Source organism: Girardinichthys multiradiatus, chromosome 3, assembly GCF_021462225.1.
Source record: "Girardinichthys multiradiatus isolate DD_20200921_A chromosome 3, DD_fGirMul_XY1, whole genome shotgun sequence".
Classification (NCBI taxonomy): Eukaryota; Metazoa; Chordata; class Actinopteri; order Cyprinodontiformes; family Goodeidae; genus Girardinichthys; species Girardinichthys multiradiatus.
In genome coordinates, this window is record NC_061796.1 from 24,354,123 (window position 1) to 24,381,224 (window position 27,102).

A 27,102-nucleotide genomic window follows, 5' to 3' on the forward strand; every position below is an offset into this window, starting at 1 on the left:
GATTGGTTTGATGAACATGAAAGTGAAGTTGAACATTTCTCATGGCCCGCACAGTCACCAAATCTAAATATTATTGAGCCACTTTGGGGTGTTTTGGAGGAGCGAGTCAGGAAACGTTTTCCTCCACCAGTATCACGTAGTGACCTGGCCACTATCCTGCAAGAAGAATGGCTTAAAATCCCTCTGACCACTGTGTAGGACTTGTATATGTCATTCCCAAGACGAATTGATGCTGTATTGGCCGCCAAAGGAGGCCCTACACCATACTAATAAATTATTGTGGTCTAAAACCAGGTGTTTCAGTTTCATTGTCCAACCCCTGTATATACACCAGTATACAGATCAGTAGGCAACTTGAGGTTAAGTTGTCTTGCCCAGGGGCACATCGACATGTATTAGGAGAAGGCTGGAATTGAACCTATAACTTTCTGATACTCTCCCTGTTGACCCACAGGATTATTTATAAGTAAAAATTTGAAGAGAACTGCCAACGTTCGCAGGAGTGGAAGTCCCAAGAAATTTACTCCAAGGTCAGACTAAGCAATGCTATAGGAAATTACAAACAGCACCCAATAGCTACCATCTCAGATACTACAGGCCTCAGTTGGCATGTTAAAAGTTAGTTAATACCAGGACCATTAGAAAAACACAGAATAAGTGGAACGTTCAAGCCATAAAGGCTTAAGTTAATGTTACTGGGACAATGAGAAAGAGGCGACATATCTTTAGAGTACAGGAAAATATCTCAGTTTAATGAGAGATCTTAAGCACTGCCGGCTCAACCTAAACTGCCAATGGGAACAACACAACCCCAAAACATGTCACCAGTTTAAAATTGAAAGCACATGTACACCAACAAAACTCCACCACTTGCACAAGAATGAGTTGTCTGGAAGAAGTGCCAACGAAATTGTCTTTGCTCTAAAAATAACATAACATGACTTAGGTTTCTAAAGCTGCATTTGAATGACCCACACGACTTCTGGAACAATGTTCTTTGAACAGATGAGACAAAAATAGAGATGTCTGGCTGTAATAGAGATCACCATGTTTGGAGAAAACCAAATACAATACATCAGCACAAAGACTTCATATTAGCTATAGGTGGTGGAGAGGTGATGATCCAGGCTTGTTTAACAGCATCTGGAGCTGGACAGCACCACTCACATTAGAAAGAAGTGAATGGCCCTGTAATGGCCAATCAAAATCCAGATTTCAGCATGAGTGAAATGCTGTAGCGGGATGTTAAGAGAGCAAATGTCTGCAAACATCGGTAAACCGTGTTGGCAAAAATTTCTCCACAAAAATGTAAGAGACAACTTTTATTTTGTGCAGCTAAAGATGGTTGTATATGCTATGGAGTCACCTTTAACTTTTTTTTTTTTTTTTTTTCCTCATTTAGTTTAATGAGAATGTGGAATCTATTGAGGTCAGATTGAAATTGAGTTTTATACCCTGATATGTAAAAACACGACTCAAGCATATTCTACTTTCTTTTTACTTTGACTGTGTGATGTAATCAATAAAATCCCTCTTGTGGTGCCTCAGTATATACTAATACAACAAAAGCAGAAAGGAATAAAATGTAAAAAAGAAAAGACAGAAAAAGCACTAGACACGACTACATGAGATTTGGGTTATGCTGAAAAAGGCCCCCATCCCCAAGCGATCAGACATATGCACATTCAAGCAGAGCTGGAGAGGATGGAGTAGAGATTCTTTTTTTCTTCTGGATACCAGCTGAGCAGGTCAGGGATCAGACTGGGGGCAGGAGCAGTGCAGTGACACTGTAATGACAGCAGCTACCTGTAAAACACAAACAGAGCAGACAGAAGACATCAGTCATCCAGAAACGACATGACAGCCCCACTACCAGCTCCTCCTCAGTGATCCCATTGAGTGTTACCAAGGCGCACAGGGTTCAGAACTCTCACTGGAGTTGCCGACCTGTTATTTGCTTCTTTTGTGAAATATTAATTGGTACAAATTCTAAAAGTGTCACAGGTTATGGGAAGTAATTTATGATTAGTGGTCAATGGCAGAGTTTTAATTAAGTCTAGGCCAGAGTTCAGAGTGCTTGAGATGGAAGTGGTTCATTAATCACCAACTAGCAGACCAGCCCTTAACATGAAAGGCTAATGCGCATCACTTTTATCTGAGTTACATTTAATAACTATCCTCTTGGAAACATATGGCTGAGAAAAGCCCTCAAAGTAGAAACGGATTTCAGGTGACATGTTGCAGTTTGATCATAAAATACAGGTCCTTCTCAAAATATTAGCATATTGTGATAAAGTTCATTATTTTCCATAATGTCATGATGAAAATTTAACATTCATATATTTTAGATTCATTGCACACTAACTGAAATATTTCAGGTCTTTTATTGTCTTAATACAGATGATTGTGGCATACAGCTCATGAAAACCCAAAATTCCTATCTCACAAAATTAGCATATTTCATCCGACCAATAAAAGAAAAGTGTTTTTAATACAAAAAACGTCAACCTTCAAATAATCATGTACAGTTATGCACTCAATACTTGGTCGGGAATCCTTTTGCAGAAATTACTGCTTCAATGCGGCGTGGCATGGAGGCAATCAGCCTGTGGCACTGCTGAGGTCTTATGGAGGCCCAGGATGCTTTGATAGCGGCCTTTAGCTCATCCAGAGTGTTGGGTCTTGAGTCTCTCAACGTTCTCTTCACAATATCCCACAGATTCTCTATGGGGTTCAGGTCAGGAGAGTTGGCAGGCCAATTGAGCACAGTGATACCATGGTCAGTAAACCACTTACCAGTGGTTTTGGGACTGTGAGCAGGTGCCAGGTCGTGCTGAAAAATGAAATCTTCATCTCCATAAAGCTTTTCAGCAGATGGAAACATGAAGTGCTCCGAAATCTCCTGATAGCTACCTGCATTGACCCTGCCCTTGATAAAACACAGTGGACCAACACCAGCAGCTGACACGGCACCCCAGACCATCACTGACTGTGGGTACTTGACACTGGACTTCTGGCATTTTGGCATTTCCTTCTCCCCAGTCTTCCTCCAGACTCTGGCACCTTGATTTCCGAATGACATGCAGAATTTGCTTTCATCTGAAAAAAGTACTTTGGACCACTGAGCAACAGTCCAGTACTGCTTCTCTGTAGCCCAGGTCAGGTGCTTCTGCCGCTGTTTCTGGTTCAAAAGTAACTTGACCTGGGGAATGCGGCACTTGTAGCCCATTTCCTGCACACGCCTGTGCACGGTGGCTCTGGATGTTTCTACTCCAGACTCAGTCCACTGCTTCCGCAGGTCCCCCAAGGTCTGGAATCGGCCCTTCTCCACAATCTTCCTCAGGGTCCGGTCACCTCTTCTCGTTGTGCAGCGTTTTCTGCCGCACTTTTTCCTTCCCACAGACTTCCCACTGAGGTGCCTTGATACAGCACTCTGGGAACAGCCTATTCGTTCAGAAATTTCTTTCTCTGTCTTACCCTCTTGCTTGAGGGTGTCAATAGTGGCCTTCTGGACAGCAGTCAGGTCGGCAGTCTTACCCATGATTGGGGTTTTGAGTGATGAACCAGGCTGGGAGTTTTAAAGGCCTCAGGAATCTTTTGCAGGTGTTTAGAGTTAACTCGTTGATTCAGATGATTAGGTTCATAGCTCGTTTAGAGACCCTTTTAATGATATGCTAATTTTGTGAGATAGGAATTTTGGGTTTTCATGAGCTGTATGCCAAAATCATCCGTATTAAGACAATAAAAGACCTGAAATATTTCAGTTAGTGTGCAATGAATCTAAAATATGTGAATGTTAAATTTTCATCATGACATTATGGAAAATAATGAACTTTATCACAATATGCTAATATTTTGAGAAGGACCTGTATATATGGGATCCAAACTTAACATGTTTATAAAATCTATTTAGTTTCTAACATTATTTTTGATACTTAGTGAGGAAAAAACACAAAATGTATAATTAAAAATGTCAATTTCCTTAGCAAAATATGCATAGAAATCTACCATATAAAATGCTTAAAATTTAATGCGAAATTAAATGGATGACTGAAAATTCTTCTTCAGGGTAACTCCTAACAGCTTCAGTGAATTAATCTAAGAAAATCCATCCGTCCATTTTCTATACCCACTTCTTCCGTACAGGGTCGCAAGGGAGCTGGGGCCTATCTCCAGCAGTCTATCAGCAAGAGGCAGGCATGTTGTCCCAGTGCATGCGTAGGTTCTCTCTGGGTACTCAGACTTCCTCCCACAGTGCAAAAGCATGACTGTTAGGTTAATTAGTCTCTCTAAATTGCCCTTAGGTGTAAATGGGTGTGTATGGTTGTTTATCCTGTATGTCTCTGTGTTGCCCTGCGACTGGCGACCTGTTCAGGGTGTGCCCCGCCTCTCGCATGAAGACCACTGGAGATAGGCACCAGCTCCCCTGACCCTGTAAGGAAGAAGCGGGTATATAAAACGGATGGATAGATATTACAATTGTATTGTGAATTGTGTAGTAGGCTGAGTGAGGTATGAGTTAGTTTTCCTCTATTTCTTTATGATGGGTGATGAAAACCCCAAAGACATAGTATATGTTAAATGATACCACAAAACCAGCTATGACAACTGTACTATAAACTATTTAGCACATTAAAGTGTATCTCATTAAATCTAATATTTCACATAATGATGTTAAATATTTGGGAGTATGATCATTTACAAGTACAGGCCAATGTAGTATTTGAAGACATTAAACGGAAATAAATATATTGCTATTGGCTTTGTGTTGCTAATTGTAGTTAGCACCAAAATAAAATACAAATCCCACTGACTTTCTACTGGAACACAGTTAAGTTGTGTGCAACATCACTTCCAGATGTGAGTTCTGATGTTCATTGTAAATGGAAAACAGCATAGATATCTTCTTCATATCATATTGTTGTTGTAGCTCATATTATGCAGGTTTCTTCAAAGAGCTGTTGTAGATGCTGATGGCTGTGGGCAGGAAGGACCTCCTGTAGCGCTCCGTCTTACAGCACATCTGAAAAAGCCTCTGACTGAAGACACTATTGTTTTAGGACAGTCTCATGAAGAGGATGCTCAGGGTTCTCCACAATGTTCTTCATTTTATAAAGAATACTCCTTTGCTCAATGATCTCCAGAGGTTCCAGAAGAGTCCCCAGAACAGAGCCAGCCTTCTTTATCAGCTTGTGGAGCTTTTTTAAGTCCCTGGTTCTGATGGTGCTTCCCATCTCATGACAGAAGAGATCACACTCTCCACAACAGACTTATAGAAGATATGCAGCATCTTGCTGCACCGAAAGACCTAAGTTTCCTCAGGATGTGCAGTCTGCTCTGTCCCTTCTTGTAGATGGCTTCCCAGCTGCATCACCACTCCAGTCTGTTGTCCAGGTGAACACCGACGTCTTTATACTCCTCCACCACCTCCACCCTTCTACCATGATGGAAATAGTTTTTGACTTATTCCTGTTTCTCTTAATATCTACAATCATCTCCTTTGTTTTATTCACGTTCTAGATGAGATGATTGTTTCCACAACATGGCACAAAGCAGTCCACCACCTTCCTGTACTCAGCTTCTTGTCCATCTCTGATCCACCCCACAACTGCAGAATCATCAGAGTATTTCTGCAGGTGAGTACAGAACCCTGTGGTGCTCCTGTGCTGCTGACTACCTGGTTAGACACACAACCCTTATTTAAACATGAATGAGCTTCAAGCCTACATGAAGCCTTGAATTAGAGCTTAACATATATCCTGTTTTAGGTTACAGTTAGGCCAAACAGTTTAGCCATAAGGACAGTATTTATATGTTCCATAGAAACAGCAGAACATTTGTATGAAATGTAAATAAACTGCATATTTTTTGTTTTTGTTTTACAAATACCTTAGTTTAACTGTAGTGATTGTAATCATGTATGGAGATCTGCCACATTCTTTTGTTTGTTTTTGCATATCTCAATTTAAAAATATTTTATTGTCACAACGAAAATTCCAAAATCTACTCTTCTATTAATGTTTTGGTTTAGCGTAATTATGAATTCTTCCTGACAAGCATTAAACATTGCAAAAATAATGCAATATATCTCTATGTTATTAAAACTACAATGAAAACACTAAAAACCTTTTTTTGTTTTGTTTATTCCCATGTACCGAAGGTGTTAATAGTACCACGCTCATTTAACAGATAAAAATGCGAACATCTGCTGCAGGCATGATGATTGTTTAAATGACAAACATGGACATACTACTATTGCGTCTGTTTACGTAAAGGGACATTACAACTTCTTTTTTTTTACACTGCAACTTTAAATGACTCACTTTCCATAGCATATGTAATGTAATCTCTCTGTGTCGAAAAATAAAAGCACCTCATACTCTTCATACATTCACCAGGCAGTTTATTTGGTACATCTTGTTACTACCAGGTTGGCCCCTTTTTTATTTCAAAACTGCATTAGTGTTTTGAGGCACAGGTTCAACACGTGTGGGAAACATTGCACAGAGATATTGGTCCATCAGTTACAGCAGATTTATCAGCTTTACATTCATGATGCAAATGTTGCCCATCTGCTTAAGGGTTTCATGTGTTGTGTTCAGAGATGGTATTCTGCACACCTTGGTTGTAAATGAGTGGTTACCATCTTAACAGAGGTCTCCTCTGACCTCAAACAACAAAATACTTTCAACCAAAGAACAGCTGCTCACTGGATATCTTCTCTGTAAACCTGAGAGATGGTTGTGTGTGAAAATCCCAGTAGATCAGCAGGTTCTGAAATACTCAGACCAACAGCGATGACACATTTAATTAGGTTAAGGAGGCCTTATAAGTGACACACTTTATTGTCATGACAGGATATGAATCATGATGTTTCATCATGTTTGATACACCTTATTTTTTCCTATATGGACAAATTTAAGAAAATTCACCAACATACATGACAAGATAATTAATAATATGGCAGCTTAAACAGCAGTTTCTCATCCAGTGTCTTTTACATGATGTCCTGTTTATGTAGCCACAGATCCACCATTCTGGTTCTGGAATTTTATGGAGCAGTAAACGTTTATAGCGCCTTTCCAATCATACTGACCACTCAAAACGCTTTACACTAGAGCCACATTCACCCCGACGCACTCACTAACATGTACATATTTATTCACCGATCTATAGGCAATTTGAGGTTAAGTTCCTTGCCCAGGGGCACATCGACATGTAGCATGAGGAAGCTGGAATCAAACCCACAACCCTCAGATTGGAAGACGACCACTCTTCACTGAGCCACAGTTACCTCCATATGTATTTCACACCATACAGGTATAGCAAAATTTTACCTGTATGGTGTAAGGTCTGTATGAAGGGGTGCGTATGAATTAAACAGAATGAAATGAGAAATAAAATATAAATTACATTTCACACTGTACGTTTTTGAGTCTGGAATATAAAAAAAAAACAACCAAACCTAACATTACTCTTTAGTGATAATGGCTACACGTACATTAAACACATAATTAGGTAAATCATCTCCCTAACAGACAGCTAAATTACATCAAATAACCTATAAAATATTGAAGATTTGGCTGAAAAGCTATTGTCCTATGTGGTTAGGGGACGTTGGAGAAATGAAAATCTCCCATCTGAGTAAACGGGATAACTGACTGTGATGCAGGAAAAGTAAGCATGAAGAGGTGAGAAAAGGGCGAGAGGGAAAAAACGGAGAGCACCGGAGGGAGAGGAAGAGTGATGACAGGATTATGAAGTTCGACAGGAGAATGAACATGACTGCACTGCAGAGCCTGTCCATGCAAGGACCCCAGGCAACCGTCAGATTGGTGATTTTGTGCCCATCTGCACAATGTTACGATGCTGACCAACTGGAAGGATGTCAGTTTAGGAAGACAGAAGTTGAACACACCAACCAAAGGTACAATTAAGTGTGACTGTATTTGCATGTGGACATAGAGAGGAAACAAGTGTCAGAACTATCATGATCTGAAATATGAGAACAAGGGGCGACTGAAAACTTTGTCGATCATGGTCACATTGAACCTCAGTCTGCCTGCTGCTAAATAAAATGCGTTATATGTTTAATAAACACACACACACACAAACACACACACTTTTCTCTTCATTATCCTGTAATCATCTACAATCATCCTTCACTTGGTCTTTCTTCATCTTCACCTCACCCCAGCGTTGGAACAAAGTTCTTAGTTATTACAGGTTACACTCATTGGTTTTAAACTTATGTTTGATGAGCAATGGACTCAATAATGTCTGAAATTTTAGAATGGAACTTATCTCACAGCTCATTTACAGGGCAACGTTGAACTGGAAGAGTAAAGTTGGTTAAAGGTTTCAGTTGCAGTGTCCTTAAAAAAGCATTTCTTATAATATTTATTTGGCTAATTGAGTTAATGGAAATGATGCTTTCAAAGACTGTATTCTTACCAGCCACTTTTGGTCCGCTTTAAATATACCAGGGTTCGTTTCCCTGTTAGTCCAGACATTTTGTGCAGGTGTGAATACACTCAAGCGAACTCAGCTGCAGAACAGACCACCAGACCGAGACCCACTTTTTGAAGTGGTCTCGGTCTGCTTCCAAACAATCTCTGGTGCGGTTCACATCTGGTGTGAATACTAACCGGCCTCCATCCCACCCAACTACAGAAAACATACGACTCTTTGGACTTAACAAGCCACCGTAGCAGTGAGCGTTATACTGAAACCTTACTTGAACCGTGCTCTGTTGCAGAAAGCTGCTCATGCTGCTTGTCTTTAATCAAAAAAAAAAAAAAAAAGACTAAAGCAGGATTGTTTTGAAGATCCCATGGGATCACATACCCTCCTGGACTCTCCTCTGTCCCAGACTACATACAACCAGAAAATGACTCCCAGTCTTCGGATGAAGGTGGTAACATTGGACCTGCATGTGATAATGAAAACTGTAAAACACAAATTCATTTACTCAAGTTGGAACATCTAGCCTGAAATCAGTTATTAAAGAAGAACATGTCTAAAACTGAACTAAATGAATTAACTCCACAAAACAATAATAAACAAGTTCTTATGTTGACTACCTACATTTTCTATTTTGATGACACTTTTTAATGTTTCCCCAAATCTTAAAATTTAATCAGCTCTAACATTATTTCAGCAGTTTGTGTCTATATTAATTAAGCTACAAATAAATTTAAGCTTTGATTTTTTAGCTTTTTTATTTTGGAGTCGATTCCACCAGAGTTTCCAAACTTTTCAAGCACCTTGTTAGTGTAATGTACTGTAGATTAGTGTCAGATAAGTGGTCAGGTGACCACGCAGATCGGCTTTAAAATGAAGTGTCTCTTACCAGTTCATCGCTCAGACATCGTTCTTGCTCATATCCTTCCTCTGTGTCAGCCGAGTCTCCTCTCCAGAACCATACGTCCTACTCATTCTGTTTCCCAGTCTTCTCTGTTAACATCCAGGTCAACTTGTAACACTGTTCTTCTACCCGCGACTGTGTTAACAAGTGGGGGTGTTATTATATCAAATTGCGTGCTTCCACCTACCCACCGCTAACTTCTGCCGGAGTTCCCCAGCACGCTACACACCAACACAAATCTCAGTATCCGTGCCTCATTCTTATCCGTGACAATTAGTTACAAGTCTTATAGTCTTGCCTGAAGAGATATGTTAATAAAAACTCTTCCAAATGCATTTCGTAACAAACACTTTGAAAAAACAATTTGCATCAACTGCTTTGAAATATTCACTGAAAAGCCAAGTAACCTATTAGCTAGTGCCTAGTGTTATTCAATTTACAAATCACATCACACTATAAAATATCTGATTGCTATTAGCCCAAAGAGATCTATTAGTTTCATTTCTAATTGGTGGGAAGGCACAAGTGACAAGTTCATCACAGAGAATAGTAACTTTTATCAGACTTGCTTCCCACGAGACCCAGGTTTGGCAGATAGGGGCTTTAATTTTAGGGAGTCAGTTCAATCTTTCAAAGCTGACATAAATATTTCAGCATTAACCCATGGGAAAATCGCGATCAGATCCTGTTGACCTTGAAAGCACCTGAAGCTTGGCAGAATACATACTGAAAGGGTCATAAGAGTTGTTGTTGTCAGAGAAACACCGTACCCATTACCAGAGTTGCAGGCAACTCATTGTTTAGAAGTCTCAAGTAAGTCTGAAGTCTTTATTCTCTAGTCCAGAGTCAAGTCTCAAGCAAAGACAAGTCACTCTCAAGGCAAGTAACACGCCTGAAACTTTGAATTTCAAGTCCTTTTGAGTCTTTTTTTAAGAGTGTGGAATTATATGTTAAATGTAAATAATAGACAATGTGTTATTTCTTTATCTCAACATGTGATTAAACAAAATATACACAAGGTAATTCTGAAATTGCACCTCTATATTCTACAGTTCAATTAAACTTAGCTGCAAGAATAGTCTTCCTTTAAACCATAATTTTCCAGAATAAACATTCAGTAAAAAAGCAAAAGCAGAACTTCATGTTCAGACAAAAAGTGCTGACATTTCCACAGTACAATACAAAGAACCATGGGAGTAAATGTATCTCCTCTCCTCTGTCATCTGGTCTGTGAGTGTTTGTATGTATCTATGTGTGAGTGCGAGAGAGACAAAATAAATATATGAACCGAACAATGAACAGGAATGTGCACTTTAAGTTATTTCCGTTCTAAGGTCAGGTCTCAGCTATTCTGTATTACATCTGCAAAAGACCACATTAGCCAAAAATGTGTCAGTCATTTGTGCACAATGAGGCAATAGAATGATGCTGCCATAGCTGAAAACTCGCTCCACTGGAGCACTACATGAAGGCTCTGCCGAAACTCTGGTGGCCACATGAAACAGTGAAGGGAGAGTTTGCTCGTTCATTGCCCAGAACAAGCGGGTGTTTTGTCCATCAGCAATATCCAGATTGTGACTTCGCTGTAGCGGTGGACTGGTCCCCACATCCTTCTTATGCCTCTTACAGTAAGCTTCAAAGAGTCCTCCATCTTCGCAGTCTTCTTGATCTTCATCACCAGGAGTCACAGGTTCCTTTGACTTTGCAGGATCTGCAGCATCTTGCAGGATGAGACTTGAAAAAATATCAAATGAACAGCAACAAAAGTGCCCTCATTACAATTTTTGACAAAACACAGAAAAAAATTACACTAAATACAATCTTTACCTTTAACTTTTTGTGTCACCTGTGTCTTTGTGTCACGACTGCCCAACACATGGTTTTCCACTCACAACAGAGAAAATGCTGGATCCAAAGCAACGGCTTTGAGGTACATTGGATCTGAAAAGGGGAGAGTGATCTCTTCTGCTCAAGCCATTCTCACACCGATAAAAATTCCAATAAATCTTTTGTTCAAAGATGCCTGGAGACTCCCGACCAGACCATTCAGGAATGGACTTGAGGCTTCAGTTTCTCAGGATGTTGATTGAGGATCAGCATGAATGGAACAACAGCACTGATCGTGATTATTTTCTCACCTTGTGTCAAAGCGAATGTTTCTTCGAAAGGCTTCAATATGTCCACCATCTCCTTCAACAGGTTCCACTCTAGTGCTTTGAATAATAACTCCTTGTGCCCAGCCATTTCAAGAACAGCACAGTGTTGTAGATGTTGACATTGGAGAACTGCCTCCACTTGTCTCAGTGTTGAATTCCATCTTGTGATTACAGCAGCAGGGCTACCTTTCTGTTCACCAAATTCAGCTTCAAACACATCTTTGAATGTCATGTTTGTGTGCATTAGTGAGCTGAGCTTAGATAACTTTGAAAGAGATGGCCATGCCACTGTGGTCTCTGTCAAGCCATCTGTCACCACCAGCTGGTGTGTGTGCAAAACACTGCAGGCGCCGTTTCTTTGCCATAGCAGCATCTAGTGTTTCCTGATCTTCCAAGGTTAAGTCATGCCAGAGCGCTGGGTTGTCAAGATGATCACCATCATTGTCATGTTCCTCACTTTGCTCATTGGGGAAGCATACAGTGAATGCTTTCTGCATATTGGCAGCATTGTCACTAATAGTCTAGTTTATCTTTGATGTTGTATTCATCACATATAGCTTTACATTTCTCACAGATTATTTTGCCTGTGTGTAAGCCTTTGAAGCGGTCAAAGGCAAACAGTTTAGATTTTAGCTGTGTCTCTTTCTGTATCCACTGCATAGTGATACCAAGAAAACCTCATCTTTAGGTCCGATCAAATGTCCAAAGTGACTGAAACATGATCAATCTCATTCAACTGAGTTTTTAACATTGAACGTTTCTCTGCAACAAGATTCTCTATTTTTGATGCAATTGTTTTGTGACATACTGAGCTGTATTTGCTGTCAACTACTGTCTGAAAGTCCTAAAAACTCTTGTTTTCCACAGTAGACAGGAGCAGGTTGCAAACAATAATCAATTTACATAATAATGCATTTTTGATGGCTTTCTGCTAGGGATGATTCACGCTGTACTGCCTGGTATGAGTGTCTGGATATTGTGATATGGAAGGCTGTTGAGGTTCATTTGTGATCCTCTTGTTCACCTGGTATTCTTCAAATCCATCAGAGGTAAGCATATTAAACTGATGTCAGAAAATCCATTACAGCCATTCATGAATTGCATTTGACTTTAAAGCTGTTCCTGCTTATCTTAAACAAATATTAACACTAAAAACTTAATTGTTATCAGAATGAAAACTAAAAAAAAATAAAATAAATGCATTTAAACACTTCACAAAACTCTGAATGCAGTTCTACTATGCAATGTTCAGCATTTGCAAATAAACAACAGCTAATTACATAAGATCACTCAGAATATTTTATGTGATGTATTGACATAAATGAGTGATATGTGTGATGGACAGAAGAGTAAGACCATGTATAGCAGGGCTACTCATTTACATGTTAAAATTTCACTGGGCCAGACATTGTATTTGGCCTATCCACAACAGATAAAAGAAATGCAAAAGTTAAACACAGCCACACACTCATTTCAAATTAAGCTCAGTGGTTTTAAATTTGGATGTGATGGTAAAATAAATATTTGTCATTTGTTTATTTAAAGAGCTACGTAACTGGGCAAAAAACAAATAGACCTAATTGTTGGGGCCATCCATTTTGGTCGCACATTTTGACATGCGCAGCTCAACAGACGTCACAGCCCTGACATTACTGGGAGTATAAACCGGCTGAGATGCAGAGTTTCATTGCCATTTCCCGCCTGTCTCACAGGACGGCGCATCGGAGGCGCATATCTGGAGAGAAAAAAGCTCAGAGGTGAACTTTTGCTCCACAAGGCCATTCCCGGAAGAGCTTGAAAGCTGAAAATCTGTCTGATACGAGAAGATCAGGAGATATATTTACCGATTGAAGACCACATCGACACCCGGCGCAGGTGGAAACCCACAGAGGTTCTATATCCAAGGAGATGAGTTTTCCTCCTTGTGTAATGCAGTCGACTAATGGTTCATCTTTTCCCCTCCTGGACGGACGAGAAATTACCGGGGTTTTTTCTTAATTTGATCCTCCTCCCCTCATTTTTCTTCAGACCTGATCCTCAACCGGTGGAGAGCAGAAATCAACTTCAAAGTAATTCCGTTCTTTTCATATTAAACCGGATAGGTGCATTTAGAGGTCTGGGCAGGATGAGGCAATGAAGGTGATTTAGAATCACCAGTAATTAATCTAAGGTATTAACTTGTTGCATGCAATACTGATTGAATTATGTTATGCTGAGCTGTGTTTTGATTTGGTGCGCAAGCGCTGCTGAATTGTGCGTGGTTAATGTTTGTCCGGCTGACCCCAAATCAGCCAGGAGTTAGAAGTTGGACTTTTAAAAGTTTTTCATTCAAGGCAACTGCAGTCTGGGCCTCGCCCTACCACTCTTTGTTCCAGTTTTATTGCTGGAGATTTTCCACTGAGTTCCCGCCTCAGAGTTTATGACCCTTTGTCAAGATTTGGGGCGGTCAGCTGGTTGTGGCTAAAGGGGCGTGGCCCCACCGTTTTATCAACTGATTGCTGCGATCGAGACATCAACACGACAGGATGATTTCTTTCCATTTAACCCAAATTACACATTTTGTCCATAAAACTACTGGTTTGATCTTCATAGACACTAAATGCACATATATTTTTTTCTTTTATTATTATTGTTAGGTAGTAATTTTTATTCCCTTTGTGTAGAATAGTGCTTGTTAGTTAGGTGAAGGTTTTTGGACCAGAATAATGGTATATCAGGATTATTTGGCTTCAATACATTTTCATATATATAATTAAGAGAAGCGTTTGTGTTTATTTCGTGCATGAGTGATTAATCTGTCAAAACAAGGTCGAAGTTCCCCCACCTTCGGTGAAGCAGTTGAATAAACAGTGACAGTTTGTGGTTTGGTTAATAATTTGTAATTATTAAAGAGCTTTGAGCCCATAATCACAACACCAGAGGACATCTCTGATTTATATTCGTAAGTAATGATTTTTGGTTAAGATATAAATGTTTTTCAAATTATGATTTTAAATTATAATTCTTGATGAATATTAATTAATCAATAATCATAATCCTTACATAATGCTTAATGCACTGATTGCAGTAAACTATTTATTCTCAATCTCATTTGACCCAGATGTCTCCAAATATACAATCCATCTTTTGATGGAACTGGACCCGTTTCAATATTATGATGGGGAGGACACAAAGAGAAACATTCTTCCTTAAGTTCAGTTACAGGACCCACTTTCTCAAACGAACCCCGGCTCACCATACACCGGCGATCCTGAGCTAACAAGCAGCATGTTATTCTTGGATAGTCTTGTAGGACTGATTTAAAATAGCATGGCAAAAATAGCATTCACATTAAGGCCAAACAGTATCATCAACATAGCCTGAAAAAGATTTTCTAATAAGACGAAGTTTGGTAAAGTCAACTATATCATTGTAGCAAAAGAAAAGTACCACATACCGTTCTTTATGCAACTTCAAAATGTCGGACATCATGTCGGACATGCCGCGATCACTTCTTGGGTGTTTTGCATAGTGCATTTCATTTTTCAATATGGTTAATTTGATTGGCTGTGCTGCAGCTAAAACACATATAATACACAGTTTGTTAATACCAGATGAGTAAAATTTATAATGGTGTGCACTTTTTAAATAATAAGTGTTTTAAACTTTAGATTTTGGGTAAAATATTAAATCATTTCAAGTAAACAGATTCAAGTCCAATTCAAGTCCTAAGTCATTGGTGCAAAGGTCAAAGCCAAGTCACAAGTCTCTAAACATTTCTTCAAGTCAAGTCTAAAGTCATAAAATGAATGACTTGAGACCAAGTCATGTGACTCGAGTCCCAAACTCTACCCATTACATTTAATGATATTGACAAAGAAAATTGTCATTTATCTTGACAACTGTGAAAGTGTGTTGTGCTCTCCCAAATGTATGTGAGTTGATTGTACTTACACAGTCGGTTACAAGTATTGTAAATACAATTCAGATCACAAAATAAATACCATTACACTTAAAAACATTACCATTTGATAGAAGACTGAAATATGAACTGTTTAAGTAACGCAAGAACTATACTGTATGTATTCAATAACATGTTTTAGAGCTCAGAAAGACAATGTAGAATTTGTTGTTTGTTGAGGTTGTTGTGCTGCCTAAATAATTGCGGTCTTTTTGAGTTTAAATAACTGGTCAGTATTTGTCGTGCATGTAATAAGCAGTGTTGGCTTAGCTTTTCTTTTGTGATTTTTTTTTTTTCCTACAGGTGGGACAAATCCACGGTTTAGGTACCCTTTTTATTCTGAAACAAGTTTGATAAACTTCCTTACAGAACAAACAGGGCCGTGTCCAGCGGAGTGACCCACCAATCAGACGGGCCACCCCATGTGCCCCCCCAAGCTGGGACGATCAATTCTAAAATATAAATTAAATGTAAAATTATGTTGTCACATTGACCCTCAGAAATCCGAGTGTAACTGAATGCAGCACCTACTGCCGCAGCACTGGTTTTCGCCCACACCACAGAAGTAGGGAAACGTCAAACACAGCTGAAATGGCTTTTATATCAGAGGACCACATATAAGATACATAACGAGAGTACTAAAAATATCCTGGTAGGTTTGTTAACTAAAGTAAATATTGGTGAAATTAATTAAATATCACAGAACTATAAGTAACCTTAAAATAATTGTTAACGTCAAAGATTACAGACAGTATTTGGATAGTTGGCATAAAACAGCTCAAGTAGGAATATAAAATCCACGATGTAAGCTGCTGTATGGAGCTGCAGAACATTTCGTCCATGTGGATTCAGTGTTTGGGGTCCCCTGTCGAGGCTAAGAGGGGTCCACTTGTTGTCCTGTTGGGGTCTGCAGAGATCAACCTGTAGTGATGTAGAAGTCTCTTTCTGGGTCATCTGTCATCCATGGTTCATTCTTATCTCAGCAGGCTGCAGTTGTCCTTCAGAACACCATCTTATCAGTTGTTGTGGACTTTCTTGTAATCTCCTGTATGTGGCAGAGGCTTCTGGTGTCTGATTCACAGAACAAAAAATGTTGGAAGTGAAACAACACCTTGATATTGGTACCTTGAACTTTGTTCAGCAAATGAACAAAATCCTATTTTAATTTTTAACTGTTGCTTCCCAGCATCAAGGGGACCTGTTTGTATGATGAGGTTTTTCACGGTTGGATGCTCATTTGTGATCATCAATATTTTCTCTGAGATATCAAATATCAAATTATTGACAAAACTAAGCACTTTGGCATTTTTCTTGCTGCAAAAGCATTTAATCTCATTTACTGCTCTGTCACCCACTATTATTATTGTGAAGCAAACAACAAATAGGACATAATAACAGAAAACTTCAACATGCATAACTGTTGACCCCTCATAAATTCAGTACTTTGTGGAGCCACCTTTTGCGTCAGTGACAGCTACAAGTCACTTTAGATAAGTCTCTATGAGCTTGCCACATCTTGGGATTTTTATGCCCATCCCTCAAGGCAAAAGTGCTCCAGCTCCTGTATGATGGATGGTTTTTCGCTTGTTAACAGTGCTCTTCAAGTCTAACCACAGATTCTCAATTGGATTGAGGTCTGAACTTTGACTAGGCCACTCTAACACATGTAAATGTTTCTCCTTAAATCACTGAAGTGTTGCTTCAGCAGTATTTTGTGGGTCATTGTTCTGCTGGAAGGTAAGCTTCCATCCCAGTATCAACTTAAAGGCAGACTGACACAGGTTTTGCTCAAGAATATTCCTGTATTTAGGAACATTCATTTTTCCTTGACTCAGATCAGACACTGCTGCTGAAAAACATATCCACTCCATGATGCTGCCACCACGATGTTTCACTGTGGGGATGGTGTTCCTGGGGTGATGGGATGTGTTGGCTTTGCGCCAGACATAACGTTTTTCTTGGTGGTCAAAAAGTAAAATTTTAGTCTCATCTGACCAGAGCACCGTCCATTTGGGAAGTCGCCCACATGCCTTTTGGCAAACTCAAAACATGCATTCTTATTTTTAACACTAAGTAATGGCAATTTTCTAGCCACTCTTTTACGAAGCCCAGCTTCATGGAGTGTACAAAGCCATTCAGAAAAGGTGTGTTTGATCATGTGACACTTTGATACTACTTATGTGACTTTTGCAGGTAAGTGGTACAACCACTTACCTTCCTTCAAGACACCCTTATGAGGACCATTACATCGAAGCATGTGACGTCACCTGGTACGACGGAGCCGGGGTCCCACCTTGGAGCCAGGCCTGAGGTTGGGACTCGTTGGAGAGCACCTGGCGGCTGGGTTGCTCCTCGCTGGACCCGGGCGGGCCAAGCCTGAATGAGAGACACAAGGCCATTCCCCAGTGGGCCCACAAACTGCAGGGGGAACCGTGAGGGACCGGTGCAAAGAGGATTGGGCAGCAGATGAAGGTGGAGACCTCGGCGGCCCAATCCTCGGATGCTCAGGCTGACTCTAGGGACGTGGAATGTCACCTCACTGGGGGGGGGGGAGGAGCCTGAGCTTCTACGGGAGGTCGAGAGATATTGAGTAAAAACAGTCGGGCTCACCTCCGTGCACAGCATGGGCTCTGGAACCCATCTCCTCGAGAGGGGCTGGACTCTCTTCTACTCTGGAGTGGCCCACGGGGAGAGGCGGTGGGCAGGGGTGGGTTGCTTATTGCTCCCCAGCTCAGCCATCTCGTGTTGGGGTTTACCCCAGTGGATGAGAGGGTTGCATCCCTGCGCCTTTGGGTTGGGGACAGGTCTCTGACTGTTTGTTGTTTCGGCCTATGGGGCAAGCGGTAGTGTGGAGTACCCGGCCTTCTCGGTGTCCCTGTCGGGCCAAGCGTGCCGTGGCCCGGGCTGTGGCAGAGGCAAAAACGCGGGCCTGGGAGGAGTTCGGTGAGGCCATGGAGAAGGACTACTGGTTGGCCTCAAAGCAATTGTGGCAAACCGTCCAGCGCCTCAGGAGGGGGAAGCAGTGCTTCGCCAACACTGTTTACAGTGGGGGTGGGAGGCTGCTGACCTCGACTGGGGACATTATTGGGCGGTGGAAGGAATACTTCGGGGATCTCCTCAATCCTGCCATTGCGCATTCCCTGCTGAAAGCAGAGGCTGGGGACTCGGGGTTAGACTGGCTGAAGTCACCGAGGTGGTTAAAAAGCTCCACTGTGGCAGGGCTTCGGGGGTAGATGAGATCCGCCCTGAGTACCTCACGTCTCTGGATATTGTGGGGCTGTCATGATTGACATGCCTCTTCAACATTGCGTGGTGGTCGGGGACAGTGCCTTTGGACTGGCAGACTGGGGTGGTGGTCCCCTTTCATAGGAAAGGTGGCCAGAGGTTGTGTTCCATCTACAGGGAGTTCACACTCCTCAGCCTCCCTGGTAAGGCCTACGCCAGGATTTTGGAGAGGAGAATCTAGCCGATAGCCGAACCTCATCTTCAGGAGGAGCAGTGTGGTTTTTGTCCCGGCCGTTGAACACTGGACCAGTTCTATACCCTCTACAGGGTACTCGAGGATTCATGGGAGTTTGCCCAACCAGTCCAAATGTGTTTAGTGGACCTGGAGAAGACTGTATCCCTCGTGGTACCCTGTTGGGGGTGCCCCAGGAGTATGGAATCGGCAGCCCTTTATTAGGGGCCATCTGGTCTCTGTACAAGCAGAGCAGGAGTTTGGTCCGCATAGCCGGCACTAAGTCGGACCTGTTCCTGGTGCATGTTGGACTCTGGCAGGGCTGCCGTTTGTCACCGGTCCTGTTCATAACTTTTATGGATAGGATTTCTAGGCGCAGCCAAGGGCCTGAGGGGGTCTGGTTTGGGGACCAGTGGATTCCGTCTCTTCTTTTTGCAGATGACATGGTCCTGCTGGCCCCCTCTAGCCAAGACCTACAGCATGCGCTAGGGCAGTTCACAGCCGAGTGTGAAGAGGCTGGGATGAAGATCAGCTCCTCCAAGTCCGAGGCCATGGTTCTCGACCGGAAAAGGGTGGCTTGTCCTCTTCAGGTTGGAGCGGAGTTCCTGCCTCAAGTGGAGGAGTTCAAGTATCTCAGAGTCTTGTTCATGAGTGAGGGAAGAATGGAGCGGGAGATCGACAGACGGACCGGTGTGGCTGCCGCTGGGGCACATTGTCGGTCAGTTGTGGTGAAGAGAGAGCTGAGCCGAAAAGCGAAGCTCTCAATTTGCCGGTCGGTCAATGTTCCTACCCTCACCTATGGCCATGAACTTTGTGTCAGGACCGAAAGAACGAGATCTCGGATACAAATCGCAATAGAAATGAGCTTCCTCCGTAGGGTGGCCGGGCACTCCCTTAGAGATAGGGTGAGGAGCTCGGCCATCCGGGAGGGGCTCGGAGTAGAGCCGCTGCTCCTCCACATCGAGAGGAGCCAGTTGAGGTGGCTCGGGCATCTATACCAGATGCCTCCCGGACTCCTTCCTCGGGAGGTGTTCCAGGCACGTCCCACCGGGAGGAGGCCCAGTTTTGCAAAAACTGATGAAGGATGTCACAGCTTCTAGGAATTGGTTTAAATCAAAGGCTGAAGTTTCAAAAAACACCCTAATCTAGGCAGTCAAAATAGGCCTCTCACATCTTCTTTAACTCATCAGTCCACTTCGTAACAGTCAAAACCACAGGTTTAAAAGTTTTTAGTTTCTGCCATTAGGCTGGAATGAGGTAAAGCAGAAAGTGAACAGAAAGTCCCTATGTAGCCCTTGTGACACCCAAATATGTAGCTTTTAAGCTGTGTAGCAGTGGTCCAGTATGATTTTATCCCTGGTGGGACACTTAATGCTGCGGTCCGCTCAATACAGCTGGATTCTCGGCATCAGCTCGGAAGTCATAGTTTGTAGAGATGAAAAGCAGCAGTTGGACCATTTTGTTAGCCAAGAATTGGACATTAGCCGGGTGGATGGAGGGCAAGGGTTTGCTGAGTACCTGTTGCCGAAACTTCACAAGTGTGCCTGCCCGTTTTTCTCGACTGCGTCCCTGGTAGAGCCCATAAAGAGATTCCTCCACGCCAACTAAGATCACTGTGAAGTTGGAGTTGATGGAAAATGGATAAAAAATGTTGAGCAATGTTTGATTGTTAGGAGTTCCTCTCTAGTGTAAGTGATCACTGAAAACTGCCCTGACTTTGTGAAGTGCCTTGAGACGACATGTGCTGTGAATTGGCGCTATATAAATAAACTGAATTGAATTGAATTGAAAAGTGCCAGAGAGCAGATTAAACACACAAAAACATGCAAAGTACAAGAGAGGGAAGGACCAAGGCCACCATCGGCGGTGCCATCCTGAAGCCATCTTCCCTGATCTGAAGGAAGGTATTTATCCTTTGGCTTTACACCAAGAGTTCCAGGAAAGACTGTTGGTCGGTTTACTTTCATTTACATCAAAATTCTGTTTTTCTGTTGGTGCTAGTTAGCAGTCTGTTAGTCTTCTCACTGTTTCGAATAATCGGTAGGGTTGTTTCATTTCCATTCACAGCATTTTACCTCTACATTCAATTCAAGCCAATGAATTTTCATTTCCATCACTGCTATTTTCTGGATAAAGCCAAATGTTGAATGGAGAGGCATCTTATACTGATTATCTTGTGTTGCCACAAAAATGCAGCTGCTCCTAACATTTGGTCCCTCTCTGAAAAGTAAAAAAATATATATAATTGGCAAAACATGAGTGTCCATGATTGTCACTGCTGTAAAGTAGTTTAGTCCAACCTTTCTTTAGTTAAGAGAAATAAGAAGAGTAAAATAATGCCAGCAAACAGAGAGCAAGTAAAGCCATAGTTTCGGCAGTCCTCTCCTTTTCATAAGACTTGTGTTTTGTCTTGTGATGAAGCATTCTGAGGGAAACTCAAAGATGCCATCGCTTGTTGTGATTCTGAGAACACTTAAGAGTGTGCTACATTGCTTGCACTTCATTATGCGCTGCATTCACTTGGAGTCAGACATCTGATTTTTACTAAATAGACATTCATAATAGAAGCTGGTGAACAAAAAAAATGCTACTGTATTTTTCTTGACCTGACATGAGTTAAAGATGTCATTCAGCTGTATGAAAAGCTGCTAACAGTTGTGTGCAGCTAGCTGAGCAGACAAACCTGCAGCTGAACGGGAAGCATTTTGTATGGATTTCAGATTAAAGGTCATGCGAAAGAATTAAAATGCTTCTTCTCAAGTTTTGGGTAATCATCCCTCCACAGCTGTGAGCTGAAGGAGTCAGCAGCACTGTCAGATCACCGTTGTCACAGCATGTCGTCTTCCACTTTGCAGTGACAGAGCATTACCCAACCAACCGCTAATCCCCTTCAGCAAAGTTTGCAGTAAGCTGACAGCATAGAAGACGATAAATAAGGATTTCCTTTTTTTTTGCCCTGACATAAAAAGTTGGTTAGCCTTTTCACTCTTTGCAGCATTTATCTCAACAGATTCAGATAGAATTTACTGACAGGTAACATGCACAGAAGCATCTTAAAAAGTAGAAACAAAGACCTTCCAGGCTGTTCTTTCAGTGCAGAGTCAAGTTAGTATCAAATCTGTAACCAAAGAAACTTTGCCCACTCTGCGTAGAGAGACTGAGGACGTCAGTGACAAATGTCTTGCATTAACTTTGTTGTTTATGTTTCCCACAGAGGATGTGAAATAACCCTATTAAATCAAGTACTCTCCTGGCCATTAATCTCAATGCAGCTGACTAGTCCCTCAAAGCTAATGGGGTTTAGAATTTGCATGAGGCAAGTTTACCCACAAAGCTTCGCCTAAGAGGATTGCTGTTCAGACAGAGAGCTTATTGTCACACTTGTTCATAGACACGGATTAACGATACTGGCCCCAAAGAACTCCAAGAACTGTTGCAGTAACTCATAAGTTCTCCCTTACTGGCTCAGATATCTGTCACAGAAACACAGACATTCAGTCTGCATGATGCATGACAATATCTCTAGTTTTAGTCTAACTGACTGACTGACTGACTGAGATACCAAAACATGTCCCGCTACAGGCTGCAATGAAGTCAATTCCTTCTTACTAGAATATATGTTTTTGTTAGTTTGAAACTTTTAGAGTCGACTTTTTACATTCTCAAACATTCTTGTTTTCAAACAATTCCTCATTCCTGAATATTCAGTATTTATTTTTCTGTCATATCATCAAAGCCTGCCTGATTTCTGGCTCTGTGTTGTCAGCGGAGCTTTTTACATCATTTGAATAAGCTACTTTTGGTGTGAGCATATCTGCTGTGATATAGTGACTAAAGCAGCTTTGCAGTCTAAATATAACATGTATCCACTGCATTAATTCTTCATATTTACCAGAAGAAAAAAAGGTGCAGTAAATGTGGCTTACAGTAGACCCGTGACTAAAGCCCTGGTGGAAAACATCACATGAAAAATACAGACGTTCTGCCGAAGTTCTGACAAAGTTTAATTGAAACAGCGCAAATTTTTCAGGTTACTCATTAAACTACATAGAACTGATATACACTAATATACACTACACTAACCATTCAATAGTTCAATAAAGCTCTAGCTGTATGTTTAGGGTAGTAGTCCTGTTTGGAAGATGGAGCTTGGCCCAAGTCTCAAGTCTGTTGCTGTCTAGGACGTTTTTTGTTTCCAGGACTGTCTTGTGTGTAGCTCCATACATCTTTCCATTCACTCTGAAAACTCTCCGTGTTCACGCTAAAGAAAAACATCCCTTTAGCATTTTGTGATACAGTGATCCTAAATGATTTGCAATAGTGTTTTCAGAAGTTAGTGTTTAGTTTCACACTGAACTTTGCATGTAGGCCAAAAAGATGACAGATTAGAATATCTTCTTTCATGTGCTGAATTTGTCCACAATGTAATTTGTAAACTGCAAAGCTAAGCTGGACCTCTGAAGTTATATCTTGGCCTGGCATTTTGTTAAATCTGACACATTTCTGGAGGGAGTCATCGACTTAGCTATTACTGTCAATAATTTCATGTTCTATCTTAGAAAAAGCCAGTGCTGCAACTGTTGGGTACTAAAGTTTTCATGCTGCAGATTTTACTATTGGTTCCAAGCTTATCTGTTTAGTTGTATTTTCCTACTTGATGAAGCCACTAAAGGAGCTACTGCTGCCATTAACTCTTTACATTTTCTTTAACATAGAAAATTTACCAATGTACCAATTCTTCTATGTCGATCATAATAGTTGGCAGCTCACACAGATCCAGATTCAGCTAGAGGTTTCTTCTTGTTAAAAAGGAATTGTCCATTTTACTGTCGCAACATGCATGTTCGGTATGAGGGAGAGCTGCAAAGTCAATGGCTAAATGATGTAAGCTGTGTTTCCTTGGATAGAAAACCTATTCTTCTATCAGAATAATAAACTGAACTGTACTGCAGTGTTTCATAACATAGATTGCATTGGAATGTATGTCACTGACTTTAAATGTCTGTAGGATTGGTTTGAAGGATTGGTTTCTTTGTATAAATAGGACTTTTTATAAATTGCTATTAGATGTAATTTGTTGTGAATCAGCGCTACATAAATGAACATGATTTAACTGAACAGAATGAGATTAAATTACACACCGGTGGACTCTGTTCTGAAGCAGTTGGTTGCAATGGATTGCAACCAACTGCGGTTGGCATGCACAAGTCCTCTGTGCATGCCACTCTTAAAATGTTTATATGTAAAAGAAAAAAAAAAAAAGAAAACCCTGTATTTTATCTAGATCCAATTAGATATTGCTTTGTGTTGGTCTATCAAAACAAATCTAAAAAGAATACAATGAATGTGGTTGTACTGTGGAAAACTGGGAAAAAGTTCACAAAGTGGGAATATTTTGGCTCTGAAGTTCTTTTTGTTTTATTAACCACAACACTGCAAACATCATTTATTTGAACAAAGTGAAGGTTGAGTGTGAAAATCTATGCCAACTTTACTGCTGTTGGGACCCACAGCCATGGATTTCAACATTAAACTCCGGTACGAACTCTTCTGGAATTTTTCAAAATAAAGTGCATTAACCTTCTTCTGGCACAGACAGGAAGCGGGATAACTGCGGACTTCCTGTGACGCCACTACCCAAAGAAAAGCACAGCTGTTGGTACATCCGCCCTCTTTCCACATGGCCTCTAGTGGGACCGGTCAGGGGAGGCCCAGCGCGCTGATGTCTCTTTGCTGGCAAACAGACATAAACTCTTCAAACTGGATCCAAGAGTGTCATACGATCATCGATCATATGCACTAAATTAAGTAGGAATGAATTGCTGTTTGTGTATCCGGTATTCATTCATGAACAGGGGTAATTAAGGTAAAAGCATTGCTTGACTTTCTCTCCGAGCCCTGTAGGAGAGGACAGGACGGGCCGCCCAGCTACAGCTCCGGAGCTAACCCTGTTATTCACAGAGTGTATGCACCTTCAACCCCCGAGGTTGAAGGTGCATTCACTTAGCTGAAAGCTAACCGCTTGTTGACTGTGGACGTTTCTTCAAGCTTAGCCCCTTGGAAACGTTTCCTCACTATGGTTCATGAGGTTAGGTGTTTTGGGCAGAGACAGATTTAGAATGAAATGATCTAAATGTTTCTCATTTTATGAAGTTTTGTTTGTGTTGAACTCAGCTGTCTTGGGGCTAGCAGGCTATCTGCATCACACGTGTTCCTTGTGTGTTTTTAAAGTTAAGACAAACTTAACTTGAAGGGTGATTTTAAACAAAAGATTGATCATAACGCGCCGTCCGCGCTTATGCATTTTAACCCTTTTATTAACGATATTTTAAAGGTATGTGTTGATTCTGGTGGTAAGCAGATCATTATTGAAAACATTATTTTATTAAAATAATATTTTATCTGATCTTGCATTGTGAGTGGTTGTCTAAACGTTTGCTGATTATTGCTTAAGTTAGTTACAAGACTAACTTAACTTCACTTCCAGATTCTTCAAGATAATCCTTGGTTCTCAAACATAAACATTGCATGGTAATGTTGCATCACTCTTTTGGTCATGATTTTCAATCATATTTTTAATCAACTTGTTTATATTGTACATAACCCATTAGTCTTCCCTATTCTTTAATTCTGCTTGGTAGTTTAGTTGGATTGTTTTAGCATAGTAAAGAGTTTGTTGATTGAAATATGTTTGACTTTGAGTTAACTTATTTTTGTTAATAAATTCTTGTATTTTAAGAAATTGTGTGAATTCATTCCATGTGTGTGCAGAGTTTATGCTGTTCAATAATGTCAGAGCTCGTCTTACACCTTTCTATTTTGTCCTAATACCATCGCCTTACTGGGCTGGTATTCACAGGACAACCCTTAACAGACTGAAATATTATTTGATAAAATATTAAAATATTAAAATTAAATATTAAATAATATTCTCAGATTAATAATTCCAACACTGCTTACATCTTAAGCTCTCACAATCAACACAGATTTTAAAAAGATGAGGTGTTCACACTAACAGACTGATTTTTGTGTCACAACTTGAAAAATGGGGTCAGACACTTAACTGCACCTGCTGAGGGATCACAGACTACAGGATGTAGAACAGCTAAAGCCAACTGAGCACATCAAATTCTCAAGGCGACTCCAACATTAACAATGTATGATAAACAGGTTCTTTCTATGTGAAAAATATTTCTTCAGAAAAGTCCCATTACCTTTTGTTCAATATATGAATCGTTTGCTTTATTTAAACAAAGTCCATAATTATTTACTGTGTTTTAGTCTTAAATATCCAACTATCTCTCCAATGTTAGTAGTTAGTTGTTTATTTCCACTTAATTGTAATTAGGTTATATTTTGTATTATGCCCAGAACTGTTTTGTAATTATTTTGTCTATTTGTCTAGTTACAAATAAAGAAAAACAATAAAACTAAAACGTTATCTTGTAGCTGTTGCTGTGTCCCAGTCTCTCTTTTTCACTCGGTTAGCCATCCATTCACTCTACCTGACTGTGTCCAGATCTGCCTCAAAAATTTTTCGTTTTTTTTAACTGCAATTGAGGTTGTGTCAGGTTGGTTTCTTCACAAACCTGCAGACTCCAGTCTTCACTCCATTTTACACTAAGATGTTTGCACCAAAAGTCTCTGCAGAGTGACTGCAGCTAGCGCATACTAACCATACTGGTCTCGTAGAAACCTTTTCACTATCCAGTTAGTTAAACACCTCCATACATGAAGATGCCTAAATGGGTTTGGACTTTTGTTTTATATGGCAAGTTTGTAGCTGCAATGATTATAGGAAGCTCATTTCAGGCGCTTGTATCCGGGATCTCATTCTTTCAGTCAAGACCCAATGTTTATGCCCAAAACTGACAGGGAATGCCTCTTATGAACTTCAACACAGGTAGAGAACACAACACATACTCAAATTAACTAATGGCAAAGCCAGTACACTGACAGACTTTCTAAAACTGGGAATCTGGGGTAAAATAATAATCTAAAACTCTTTGAAGAAACCTGCATAATGTGAGCTACAACAACATTTAATTTCCCTTTAGGATTAATAAAGTACTTTTGAATTAATTTGAATTGAATGTATTCTGGTCCCAGCTTTAGTTAGGAGTGGAAGCCAGTAAATAAATTGCTGAGTATTACCACATATGAGCACCTCTCTGAAACTAGT

The 27,102-nt window shown here is 40.7% G+C and overlaps 1 protein-coding gene across 2 annotated transcripts in view; it reads right to left on the reverse strand.

Annotated features, from left to right (window-relative positions):
* Positions 1-269: 269 nt before the first annotated feature.
* Positions 270-27,102, reverse strand: part of tsnare1 (T-SNARE Domain Containing 1) — a 265,587-nt gene continuing 238,754 nt past the window's right edge. Inside the window, exon 12 of one of the 2 annotated variants that reach the window (XM_047362034.1) lies at positions 270-1,806. The gene's annotated coding sequence lies outside the window, so the exon portion shown is untranslated. Of the gene's footprint in view, positions 1,807-16,132; positions 16,535-27,102 lie in introns of those variants that run through there. The other variant, XM_047362037.1, reaches the window with a different exon arrangement.